Genomic DNA, 13,984 nt, shown 5'->3' on the forward strand with positions numbered 1-13,984 from the left:
GAACAGGTAACTCCAACTTGTAATTACTTCGTCAAAATCAAGTACCGGATTTGGTATCAGAATATGATATCCGGTACGAGGAAAGCAATTCACACGAATCGGATCGTAAGCATTGAACAAATTTTCAACTCGGTCGACGGAAAAATCTTCTTCGTGGATATCTGGTTGGGGCCAGTTCTTGGGAGGAAAGATGTAAAATCTGGTGAGACAATTCCAATTCCTTTGTTGTGCTGAGATGCTTAATTTGAACCGCTTGGTTCTAATTTTATATTCCTCTAGGGTTTCGTTTAACAAGTTGTCGCTTTCATAAGTGAATCGATGGGGATCATCTTTCCTGACGAAGAAGAAACTGGGACCACGGGTGCTAATACTTTGCGGGAAGATGACTTCATGGCGGGACAAAATTAAGGGGAATTGTACCGGGGGGATATGGATACCTTGATAGTTTATGAGGTGGAGGACGCACGTTTGAAATATATTTAAATACTGGTGTAACTGAACAATGTGGCTGTTTAAAAAGTACATTGTTCCAGGAGTTTGGGGGATAAGTTGTTAAACCAGGGTTGGATCAACGCTTTAGTGGAATGAAGATTTACAGTATCAAGATTAATTTGGTAGATTCACGTTTAGGTTTGTTGCACAACAGGAACAAATTTGCGTCGACATCGTTCCGCTCAGAATTGGTTACTGAAGTAATCATGTCGGCAACCTTTAGAAATAAATGAGTTTTTCTGATATATATAATTTTGTGGAGGGTGATAAGTATTTATTTATTAGAGTTTTTCATTAAAACATGGATGTATGTAGTATGCATATGTTTACGTATGTACATATAAATCTAAATATAATTCTGAATAATGCCGTATCGATTAAAGTTTTTGTAGGATCGGGTTCATTCTCACGCACACCTTTGGTAGGTTTGGCCTTCTGTTTAACATTGAGAGGTGTGGGGTTATTCGTTACCCTTGGAAGCTACTGGTAAAAGATGCGTACACTTTGGCACAACATTGAAAAGGTACGCACCGTATAAGAAAAAGTGAGATGTACATAAATACATGCGCTCAATAGAAATGGGTGAGAGAAGTGTCAAATTACCCCAAATGCTTCATATTGCCCTAAATTACATCTTCAGGTTACATAAATAAAACAGATTTCTCTAGCTTTCTAATGTGCGAAAATCCTTCATCATGATGTTCATCATCTATTTCAGTGTTTTTGTGTCTTAACTTTTATATATTTGTAAAATCTCACTTGTCTGTGTCCACTTGGGTTGGTTGGGAGATCGAACCTAATTTGTTGCATTTCAAAATTATTTTGGTTCTTTGTGAAATTTTTCGAACCTTATAATTATAATTTAAGTAATTAGGTCAAATTGTTAATTGGTTTAAATATTAGATCAGTTTTTATTCAAAATCTACTTGAATTACCAGTCTTGGTATTAGACCAACTTGATACGTTCCTTTGAGCTTTACGCTAGTTTTTAAGGTTAATGTTGCTAAGATTTTTAATTTCACGTTATTAAAGACGGTAGAGGTAATGGCTTAGGTAGGATGTAAAGTGTTAAAACATGGCATGTAGCTTATTTTCAGTGCAATGTTATGCTAGGGTTACCATCTTTAGTCTTATTACTTTTTTTATTCATGCATGTAAACCAGTGTAACAAAACTTCAATTCAAAAATTAGCAAAGAGATACATGCGACATATTTTATGCGTACATAGATGTAGATAAAATGACCAATAAAATTAGAAGTAGACAAGCTGCCTGCTACTCACCATTTATAGTTTCTTCGCCGTAACAAACGTGAAATGCTAAAGTTTTTATTCCACAATTTCAACAGTTTGAATTCCAGAATTAACTTTATTTACGTACGTTAGACATTTTATCTATTTGGCCATAATTTTTATCTACTCTTGTAAAGATTTGATTACCATAAGATAAATACCACAAAGTGGTAAAAGAAACATTGATGATCCTGCTACCAGTTTTTCGTTCGTCAACAAATTATGATTGGAAAATCTTATCCACATTTATATACTCGCTGCCATATGTTGCGTTACACCCTTGGACAAATGACCTTATCGCCACTCCTGGATCCAAAGGTGAATACCCGATTAGTCTCGATGTAGAAAAACAGGTCGAGTTTCCTGAAAAATCCTCGTTCTCAAACCCAGTCCAACTCGACCTTCCCGTCAAAACCCGAAAAGTTGGAACAAATCCGAAATTCGTCGCCGATGCGGTGAGAAAAGTCCGTTCAGTTCCTCCCATCGCACTGTAAGGGGTTCCACTATAAATTGAAATGGAAGGTGTTCTTGTTTCCGGGGGCCCCATAAATCTCAACGACAAGATTGGAGGATGGGTCTCATTCCTGCAGAGCAGTTTCATATCTGAAGAAAAACCATCCAGTTTTGTGTAGTACTTGTAAATATTCTCATTGAATCCCTGCCAGCTGTAGAAATTAAAAACAAATACATAATTCGTATCGCTACAACACACAATATATGTATGTATAAGGTACTTAAGTAAGACATTCTGCTTAAAAATCCAAAATTTTCAACTTTTTCATTATTTTCCTGACGTATATGATTTTTATCTTCAAAGTACATATGTACGTTAGAGACTCCCAACTTTGTAAAAAATCGCTTTTTCGCTCTTTTCTCAAAACGCTTTTTTCTCAATTGCGATGCGATTTCGTTCTTTTTTTCACTCTTTTGAGCCAAGAATAAAATTATCTTACAAGGGAACCTTAACTACTGTCCCATCTCGATTTCCTTCGGAATAGCCTTAATCGATAGATAATTTAGTGAATCTAAAACTTTGTCATAGAACATGCGGTGCAAAATCACGTTTTCGCGAAATATTTGGCGAGAGCTGCACCAAAATCTGCCATTTTCCCTATGCTATTAACATGGCCACCAGCCTTTCGAATGATGAAATGAACTTTATGGAATATTGAAAAATTATATATGTACCCGTCCGCGTAATTTCAGCCCGATCACGAATATGCAAAAAGTGATGCAAACATTTGTCAATTTTTTACAAATTGCGAAAATATAAAAAATTTCGCAAATTTGAAGTCTTCGTTCCTTTAAATGCAACAAAATTTACAAAGTTTAACCTATGTAAAATACAATTTTCTTATTGCAAAAAATTTGCAAAAAATTTGCAAAAATAAATTTTGCAAATAATTTCGAAAAATACGTAAAAATAGACTAGCATTGGTTATTTTAACTAACTTTCATAAAAAGTTGCGAACTTCAATTTTTGCAAATATTTGCGAACTTTTTATGAAAGTTAGTTAAAATAACCAATGCTAGTCTATTTTTACGTATTTTTCGAAATTATTTGCAAAATTTATTTTTGCAAATTTTTTGCAAATTTTTTGCAATAAGAAAATTGTATTTTACATAGGTTAAACTTTGTAAATTTTGTTGCATTTAAAGGAACGAAGACTTCAAATTTGCGAAATTTTTTATATTTTCGCAATTTGTAAAAAATTGACAAATGTTTGCATCACTTTTTGCATATTCGTGATCGGGCTGAAATTACGCGGACGGGTACATATATAATTTTTCAATATTCCATAAAGTTCATTTCATCATTCGAAAGGCTGGTGGCCATGTTAATAGCATAGGGAAAATGGCAGATTTTGGTGCAGCTCTCGCCAAATATTTCGCGAAAACGTGATTTTGCACCGCATGTTCTATGACAAAGTTTTAGATTCACTAAATTATCTATCGATTAAGGCTATTCCGAAGGAAATCGAGATGGGACAGTAGTTAAGGTTCCCTTGTTAGCCTTGATTTTATTTTTAAGCAAAAATATTATAAAAAAAATTCGAAATCGAATGCGGAATTGAGAAAAAAAGCATTTTGTGAAAGAGCGAAATTTTTTTTTTGCAAAGTTGAAACTCCTTATTGCACCATATATTGCACCCTTGATTTTTTTAAAGGCAAGGAGTAGGATTCCAAAATAAAAATTGTTCGAAATCGAATGGTTGCTTCGTATATAATCTGTTGCTTTCGCTTCCACCCCCATAGATTAGTTCTGGCTACGCTGTTTTTATTGATGCATTATGATCCAAAAAAAATCAGCTAGCAAAAAATATGCTCCGGGATTTTTTTGCTAGCCAATTTAGACGAACTGAGAATATTTTGTATTTTCTAACTAGGGTCCATACCGCTAGTGGTAAAAATGTAAGCCCTACATATCTACCTCTTAGAAAATGGTGGTCAAACTAAGTTTGAAAATAGAAATTTTAACGATAAACCTATGGGGGCGATTTTAGATGGTAGGTTGTGATTTTATTCGACCCTAATATAGTATCGCACATTAATAAATAAAAGCAAGGCATGGCCAAATATTGTCTTTGCTTTCGTTTTATTTGTCATGGCCAATATTTTTGGTCAACATTAACAACATAAATGTAGACCAAAAATCAGAAGTAAATATGTACTTACTATCCCTTAAGGCAATATGATCTCGAGTTTCTCATAACTTCTTTGTAACGAATCCATGTAGAATGTTATTTCTTGAACGTAACCAACCGTAAAGTAGAGGCACGTGGCGAAGGAAAGTAGTCGGAGCAACATTTTGAGAATATTTGTCGAAAAAGCTGACTGATGATCTTTGCCAGAATACATTGCATTTCATACATCCGAGCGATTGCATCGTGCCAGCTGCTATAAAGAAATGAACGAAGTGTTAAGTGAGTTTCTAAGTAGAGATAAGGTGACGCTCTTATCTACAACGAATCAATACGTATGTAACGTAGGAATTAATTAAATTGAGACAAGATTATTTATGTTCGGGTTTCCCATTACCTGTGTTACATATCGTCGCACTAATTCTAAAAAGACGTAAGTGCATTCGATGCTTAATTTTAAAACCACGTAAGTGCACTCGATGCTTAATTTTAAAACCACGTAAGTGCACTCGATGTTTAATTTTAAAACCACGTAAGTGCACTCGATGTTTAATTTTAAAAAGACGCAAGTGCATAAAAAAAACTAGTAAAAAGACGTAAGTGCACTTTTAAAATTATAAAGAGTAATTACTTGTTCAAAATTGTCCTATCAAGGGAAATTTGAACTTATTGGCCCCCGCAGGCAAGTAATGAAAAACAATTCAAAATTTAAAAACCACACCCTCAGGGGGTGTGGTTCTCGGCACCTAGCGTAAGGTGAATTAAATCCTGACGTATTTATTTCTTCACCTCGGTGACGCAATTCCTAAAGATTATTAAAAATTTAAAAACCACACCCTTTGTGGGTGCGGTTCTCGGCGCCTAATTTGCAATAAATAAAACATGGCAAGCAATATATCCTTTATCTCATCTCGATGATCCATATTCGACGATACATTCAAAATTTTAAAACCAAAACATTCAGGGGGTGTGGTTCTTCAAGCAAAAATTGCATTTTGACGTGGTTACACCCCCAAAGTTTCAAAAATTGAATTTTGACTTGGGAAAACTTTGAGGGTGTAAACAAATCAAAATTTAGGTTTGTAAAATTTGGGGGAGTAACCAAGTCAAAATTTAATTTTTGAAACTTTGGGGGTGTAACCAAGTCAAAATTCAATTTTTGAAACTTTGGGGGTGTAACCAAGTCAAAATTCAATTTTGGAAACGTTGCGGGTGTAACCAAGTCAAAATTCAATTTTAGAAAATTCGGGGTGTAACCACGTTGAAGTGCAATCTTTGAAACTTTGGGGGTGTAACCACGTCAAAATGCAATTTTTGCTTGAAGAACCACACCCCCTGAATGTTTTGGTTTTAAAATTTTGAATGTATCGTCGAATATGGATCATCGAGATGAGAAAAAGGATATATTAAAATGTTAAAATGTTAAAATGTGACAGTTTTACATCGCCAGGACTCAGATTTCTCTGCTTTTCAGCCTCAGATGGCGACTTCTTGCCATAATTTCGTAGCAAGTTGTCTCATCCCGACAGAGAACGGACTCTGCTAGGGCTGTACACAGTGACATTGCCATTCCGTATGGCTGGGCTCACCCTGTCACGAGACAGCACCTACCCCGTACTAACACCGAGCCGAGTAGGATTAGCAATAGCTTCCCGGCCAGAGGAATCGAACGTGTGACTGCGTGGTGACAATCCTACCCTCGTACCTCTGAGCCATAGGGCCTTGCTATGTTTATTGCTTGCCATGTTTTATTTATTGCAAATTAGGCGCCGAGAACCGCACCCACAAAGGGTGTGGTTTTTAAATTTTTAATAATCTTTAGGAATTGCGTCACCGAGGTGAAGAAATAAATACGTCAGGATTTAATTCACCTTACGCTAGGTGCCGAGAACCACACCCCCTGAGGGTGTGGTTTTTAAATTTTGAATTGTTTTTAATTACTTGCCTGCGGGGGCCAATAAGTTCAAATTTCCCTTGATAGGACAATTTTGAACAAGTAATTACTCTTTATAAATTTAAAAGTGCACTTACGTCTTTTTGCTAGTTTTTTTTGTGCACTTACGTCTTTTTAAAATTAAACATTGAGTGCACTTACGTGGTTTTAAAATTAAACATCGAGTGCACTTACGTGGTTTTAAAATTAAGCATCGAATGCACTTACGTCTTTTTAGAATTAGTGCGACGATATGTAGGTACATACATGTGTGCAAAGGTCAGGAATTTGTCATACGGTTGGGAAATGATTGATAAGCTTACAAGGGAGATTTCCGACGTGCCCGTCATGTCCAGGGTACCCACTATGTTTTTTAGGATCCACTAGGACCCTAGATGAAGGATCCATTCATATTTACGTATAAAACTTATATTTGGCCCCGTGCCGTAGCGCCAAACTTAAAAATTCGCATTTTCGACAAAGTTTGCAAAGCTATAACTTTTGGAGTTTCCGTTAGATTTTCAAGACTTGGTACTTAAATTGATCAAAAAAGTCTAAATTTTAGGGAAAAAAGTTAAAACCAATTAATTTAATTTTTTGAAATATTTTTAAGATTTTCTCGACGAACCTCTACATATGTCTAAGATATGTAATTGTGAAATTTTGCCAAAAATTTAAAAGCCAAATTTTTGGAAAAATTTCATTGTATATGAAAGTTGAACTCGTTGTCATGATTTTTGTCAAAAATCATGAAAGTGCGTCCTGGAGTTCAAAAGCTATGATGGTTTTAAAATGAAAAACAATCAAATTTGGGGACCTTGGCGCCACAGCACGTCGCCAAATATAAGTGTTGCACGTAAATATGAATGGTACCCTAGACACGATGGGCACCCCGGAAGTTTCCCTTGTTAGATTGGTACGGGGTGTACAATAAATTTCGCTTCATCGAAATCTTATTTGTAACTAATCTTGTAATACGAGGATTTTACGCCTTTCATAATTTTTGTTGATAATTGTTTGTAACAACTAATATAAATAAATCGTTTATATTTAATACGTTTAGGAATTGTGATATGGTTAAACTCTTGACCCACCTAAAGAGTTTCCCTTGTTTCCAACTTCGTCAAAGTACTTATGCACGCTTACATACATAACTTATCTACCCAGCTGCGCTTGTACATATGTACCTCATAATGGTTGCGTAATTAATTAACTCTATCAGTTGACACTCCTTGAACTGACTTTTTTATATGGCGTTCAGTCGTATTCAAATACAGCACCCAAGCATAAATTTAAACCCACCCATATGCTGCGAGTCCGGAGGGCTTCAGCTTATCAGTAAATTTTGTTCAGCCATCGTGTTTTGGTTTACGTTGTACAGAATTTAAGTTGCTTTCCGACAGTACAAAGTTAGATTAAGTAACAACTAATGGGTATTAGAAAATAATCATACCATAAAAAATCCCAAAAAAATGAGCTGCAAAAGTTTAAACCCGTTTACGCAGTATTAATATCTACCTGCTCAGAAGTGTGTGGCCGTTGTAGCTATATGGGCTGTGGCCATCGTTTTGAACAAATAAATGCATTGATTAATTGATTGAAATGTTTGTCGTTATCTCCTAACTTTGATCGATACTTTGCTAGAAACATGTATTTTTAGCATGCACAGTTTTTAACTTTATACATATGTATGTAACCATCTTTCATTGCCACGGTTTTCGAGCAAGAATTTAGAGACTATTACATTTATTTACACATACGTACGCATTCAGAAACTTGCATGCATACATTAAAATTACTTCGGTCTTGTTCATTATTCACTAGTAGAAAGGATTATATGTAGCTACACAACGTGTTGTCTCTGGGTCCATCGGGGACATTTATCATTTACGCAGGCACATACGTACATATACCAGTAAGATCAAGATCAAGGTTACATCGCCTGGGCATAAACCAGAATCCCCTCAGAAATATAAATAAGAGATCATTAAAATATAACAGACAATCGGCAAAATGTTCCTCAGATATCCGTAAAACTAGTTTTCTTCCCACACTTCGAATTTTGTTGCAATCTTGCCAAGAGCATGTTCTTTTCCTGCACAATCCATCGCGTCGATGAACTGCCCACAATTTTCCACCAATTTCCAAAGAAATAAGCTTCCAAGAACTTTGCGTCTGCATGAAATGGTTCACCTTTGGAAATACGTTTACTACTCCGCCCAGTAATTCAATACCAATAGCCTAAAAGTGTTCTCTCTAACATGTACCTACATACACACACAGTTTGCGATTTATTCGACTGGGCGTGCCAACCAATTTCACATTCACATGCATAATGTAACACAATAATGACAGCGACTTCATGGGCGGGGCCTTCTTGGCTTATCATGGTATTTAAGATTGTAATAAAGTGTCTACCAATTTATCTGCATGTACCTGGCTGAAAACATTCAAAGAGGTATGTCGCAATTGAGTCCAATATGTATAGAGATATGTGTATGGAAAACATGGTAGGATCGATTTTCTTCACGATGCTAAGTTCATCATGCTGTTATGTCAACTTCATCATGATTAACTTAGTGCCTCGATCGATAAGCTTGAAATACCAAATTTGCTCTAAATATTTTACTGTTTAGAGTTATAGATGGTTACATTGCGGAGTAATGCCTAACTATGCAAGAAAATGGTATGGTATTCGACGGGATAATTGGCATACACACATTCGACACTGGTAAAGTGTATTCTATATTACGCTACTCGACATCCGAAGTACTCGTCCCACCCACAGCATTAATCTTTGCTGGCATACCTTGGAACTCAGAAGTGCGATGTTTAAGCTAATTTAAAAGTGCGTGGGAAGCTACTTGGTAAATTTTGCAAAGCATTCGTCTGTCGACAAAGTAAAGATATCCCAGTGTTAGAAGTTTGACGCACTTTCTAACAAATTCAATCCGAACCTCGGCTTTCCCACAATTCCAACGCACCAATGGAAAAGTTGAACTTTAGCAGGATTTTTTTCCGGCTTACTGCCAGGTGAGTGAGTAGGCACAAAACCATTTGATAGGACATGGACCTGACAAAATTAAAATTTAGTTTTTGTTTACAGTTTTTGCAGTTTTTCGAGATAAAAATTAAATTAAGTCATTCGTCTACATATGGGGTCCTCACAATTTGAATTGACTTCGCAGCCAAGAACCTCGACTCACGCACCTCCAAGGTTTCTTGGGTTACTAGGAATCATTCCAACACGAAATTTTGCCAAGCGTATAATACAGAAGCAATCGGCATCTAGAATGATTCCTCTGCTCTCTACCCAACTACTGGGGACCTATTCCGGCACATTTGATACCCCTTTCTTCGAGCAACACCCCATCGCTTGGAATTCTAAGAAAGAGCGCTTTACGATATCTCACGCAACGTCGTGTAAATTATATTGGTTCAACATAATTATTATGTTATTCTTGGTAAATGGCGGTTTCACAATTGTCATCCTATCGAAAGCGGCTGTTTCAGGTCCAAATTCCGCCTGGATTAGAATTTTCTTTCCATTACTTACCTGGGTGATGGGTGCTCTGTTTATGTTCGTCCTGAATACAGCCCAATACGCTCAAGATGTGACAAACTTGATCGAAAACTTGGTAACATTAGAACGTCGAGTTCTACATGGTCAGATATTTAGGAATTTTGCAATTAAGGCATGTCCAGGGTTAAGTTGGAAAAGGCTACTTTAAATCGTACTGCGCAATTCGTCAAGATTTTTGTCCCGCTATATTGTTTTTTTGAGACGCAATTTCAAGAACAACTAGCAGGTATAAAGCAGTTTTTGTAAAAATGGTGAAATTCAATAGCAATCTGGCTAAAAGTACAAGCCTCGCGAATCGAGTTTTTTCAAACCCAGAAAAACGTTGCTTGATGTGACTCGAACAAGACGTGGCAACACTTCAAAACGGCAGAATGTCCCAAAATGAGAATCTACCTTTATATTTCGAAGTATAAGGATGCTGAAAAGTGCAATTTCAAAAAAAATTTCAGGCAACCTCTTGTCATACCCACCGATTAAAAAGTGAAAGTCATTTAAAATTTCTTTATCACTAACTCGTCTCAGTCAAGGCGTGGCTGTGCACAAATACTGAAAATTTCAAAAAGTTTATTTCACAATATTAAAGTACATAAACTGAGGGTCACAGAAAAAATAAACCAAGTTTCTCAAAGTATGTTAAAGCCCAAAAAATCACCGTCCAAAAATGTGGCAAAAAACTGTGTCACCAAATGTCATTAAAAATAATCATCATTTATGACAACAACTGCGACAAAGTTGATCCCTCAAAGACTTTGAAAAACACATTTTTTCACTCAGGCAACCTGGTAAGTGTAGATTATCGACAGAAGTTGTGCATGGAATCTATATTCTCTGCAAAATTCCAACCAAGGCTTACATTGAGCCAAGTGGATTTAAAAAAAGAAAACCCTCCAAATGTCCCTATTTCTGAGAAATCGAAAAGTTTTGAGCCTAATGCAAAACAAGGTACTCTAAAGTTCACTAGAAAGCGAAAAAGCTGGCTGGATTCGAACGTTAATTGCAAAAAATCAGCCGAGACATCTCGCAAACGGGTGGAAAATCGCTTATTTGAGGGTTGGTGCGGAAAGTCGGATTGGTGGCCAAGCAAGGGCTGCGACAAATCTTCCGCGACAAAACCTGGTTGGCATGATTACCACCTACACTGTAATGAAGGTTTTTTTAAAATTTTCTTATTAGGACGAATTCCAGAGGTCATGATTCCCATTCCAACTTAAGCCTGGACACCCTATATGCAGTAAGGTCTGTAAATGTATAAGTGAAATATACATAAATTTACGATCTTTGTAATTCATAGTTTTCCACACATTTCAGATTCGCCCCTTCGCATCCTGGAAAGTGTGTCCCGCTATAAAAATTTAATTCTCACGTTGAGAATACAAGGCCTCCTCTTTGTCCCACTTTCTTTTGTTATCGCTGGACTTGGTGTATATCTAAAGATGTGCCCACATGGCTTCCTCCTCGAACAATGGTACGGCCCATATCTCGAGAATCATAACTGGACTCGATGGACGGTACGTTTGATCAGCTACGTCGCAATGACAATAGCATGGGTGGAGTACGACCAAGCGACCTCGATCTTTCTAGCCTTCCTAACAACGATTGTATTTACTTGGGAAAGAATTGCAAACCTGACAAGCCAATTTCCCACGCAGAATGGGACACAATTTGCCAACGTTGTCAGTAACTACAGGCAGCTCCATCTGACCGGGAAGATTGGGAGGAACTTCGTTATGTCGATGGTACTGGGGACGCTGTCGACTATATCCACGCTTTTGTCAGGCTTCATATATGTTACGATTAAATTGTATGGGAAGATGCCGATGAAGGTGTATCCCCTAGCTCCGTATGTATGTTTAGTCACATTATTTTTGACGTATTTCCTCCTGAGGGCGCTTGAGGGGGTGAATAAGATGTGTGTGAAGGGATTGGCAAATTTGAGCCAGGGTAGAAATCGTAGGTCGCTGGAGAAACGGGTGGCAAATTCTATCCCGGTGTTTGCAATCCCATGCGGGAGACGAGGGTATGAGATGTTTAAAATAGAGGATGGTTATAGGTTGGGGTTTTATGCTATAGTGCTTGACATTACGTGGAACTTGCTGTTGTCATTCCCCACCGTGTAGGAATTGTCGTCACATTCAGGGTAAGAAATTCTCCGCAGATTTCTATTGAACACTCGTGACGAGGGTATTACCCGAAAGTTGGGGATAGTCGGGTTTTTGGGCAAACTGAGTTAGTATCTAATGAATTATGTAGTGAACACAATTTACTTTCCCAGTAATTCTGCAAAGTAGTTTATTAAGTTATTTTAATAACAAATTAATTTATTGACTTATTAGGCATATCCTGTTAGGTATTCTTATTATCACATAATATGTACTTCATTAAACTTGAGAACCCCGACAAACTGCTGGCTTATATTAGATTACGTGTTGAAAGTATTTAATAAAGTGCATAATTTTTGAGAAACAAATTCCCGTGATGAAGTTTTCATATGGGACCGTCCACAAAATATGAGATTGATTGCAGGGTGGTTTTTCTAAAATTATACACATTATTAATTACTTTAAACGAGGTTTTATCTTACGTCATCCACACCCACATAAGAACCACAATCACAGAGTAAATGCATATCTACAATATGTTAATGTGGTGTTAATGGAATATCCTGTCACTTTTAAAGAAGGGTTACTACGTCCGTTATCTAATGAACTGGTCATCCCATGCAAAAACATTTGGTTTGCCTTTAAAGGGTATTCTTGCACGTCATTGTCACATGGTCACATCCTCACCTATGATAAACGTGAGATGCTCACATACTTCTGTCATATCTAATAAAATGTTAAATATTAAAGTATTAATACAAAATAAATGAGTGAATAAATGCTTGCATTTTAGTGTATGGATGCATACCTATCTATTTATATGCACATTTGCCTTTTTGAAGTTGAATATGTATATGCCATACGACGGATACATTTTACGAAATAATTTATGCAAACACCAAGTGTATGACGTGATTATGTATTTAACAACCTCTAGATTTGGCGTAATTTACAAAACGATTTAAATAAGTATCCAATTTTTTAAATTAGTCTTACCAGAAATGTTAAAATTTTCTGATAATCTCGCCGCAACAATTCCACCAGCAGATCCGGATCCCACTATTAGTTACATATGCAGACGTGACCACCCGCCAAGTAGTAAGACTATTAAAAAGTAATTGTTGATTTGCACTTACCAATAATGTAGTCATACTCTAAAACTAGACCACGCGGTGTAGGGTTTGGGTTCGTAATTTGATCACGATCTAAATTTTGATTTGCATAAAATACAGTAAGATTTGCCACGATCGAGTATAATAATGATGGTGACGTTATCCCTTTAAGAAACGGCCGTGCTAGCAAACTATGCATTTTATGAATTGGTTAGAACGAATGCTATGTATGTATTTATGTCGGCAAATAACAAATTTTAATCCAATTTTACAAAGTTTTTAACAATCCCCCCTTGCTTATTCAAGCTTTCTCCGGCCTTTGAGGTAAACTGGGAAGTTACGTTAACATGACTTAAAAATTAAAACGATTAATTCCTGCACTTGAAATGCTAGCCGCCCCATACTTAGGTTTATATAGACGGCTATCATCTTGACACGTACAATGTTCAAGGTCCTTCTTATGCAACCCATTAAAATATTTATGGAAAAGCCCAATTAACTCGCCAGGGCTTCGTTACTCCACTTGTATTTTTCCGAGGTTGAAGATAATTTACAAAGTATAAAGTCATTAGCAATTTAGTCATTATATAACTATAAAAATTAACGTACCATATACGCATATAATTTAGCTGCGTCAGCAGTAACTTAGAACCCATGGAAGATCACGCCATATGGAATATATATCTGGGGCAACTGCGTGTTCTGTTATATAAGCGCAACACTGAACCTGTAAAGTGGTCTGGTCAGTTACATCATGACTAGGTCAAACAATTCAGGGTAACTATACCCATCTTCACTGCGTGTAGCTGGCCACTCCAAACCGACTGTTGTA

General features: G+C 36.6%; 2 long non-coding RNA genes across 2 annotated transcripts; one reads left to right on the forward strand and one right to left on the reverse strand.

Annotated features, from left to right (window-relative positions):
- Nucleotides 1-9,115: 9,115 nt before the first annotated feature.
- LOC118439422 lies at nt 9,116-12,136 on the forward strand. Its single transcript, XR_004837419.1, has 3 exons — nt 9,116-9,391; nt 9,465-11,177; nt 11,250-12,136. It is a non-coding gene; the product is annotated as an uncharacterized LOC118439422 (long non-coding RNA).
- Nucleotides 12,137-12,238: 102 nt separating this feature from the next.
- On the reverse strand, nt 12,239-13,971 carry LOC118439423. The gene is made up of 3 exons (XR_004837420.1): nt 13,762-13,971; nt 13,177-13,245; nt 12,239-13,099 (listed from the first exon to the last, which is right to left on the reverse strand). It is a non-coding gene; the product is annotated as an uncharacterized LOC118439423 (long non-coding RNA).
- Nucleotides 13,972-13,984: the final 13 nt, after the last annotated feature.

The sequence above is a fragment of the Folsomia candida genome, unplaced genomic scaffold (assembly GCF_002217175.1).
Source record: "Folsomia candida strain VU population unplaced genomic scaffold, ASM221717v1 Fcan01_Sc036, whole genome shotgun sequence".
Classification (NCBI taxonomy): Eukaryota; Metazoa; Arthropoda; class Collembola; order Entomobryomorpha; family Isotomidae; genus Folsomia; species Folsomia candida.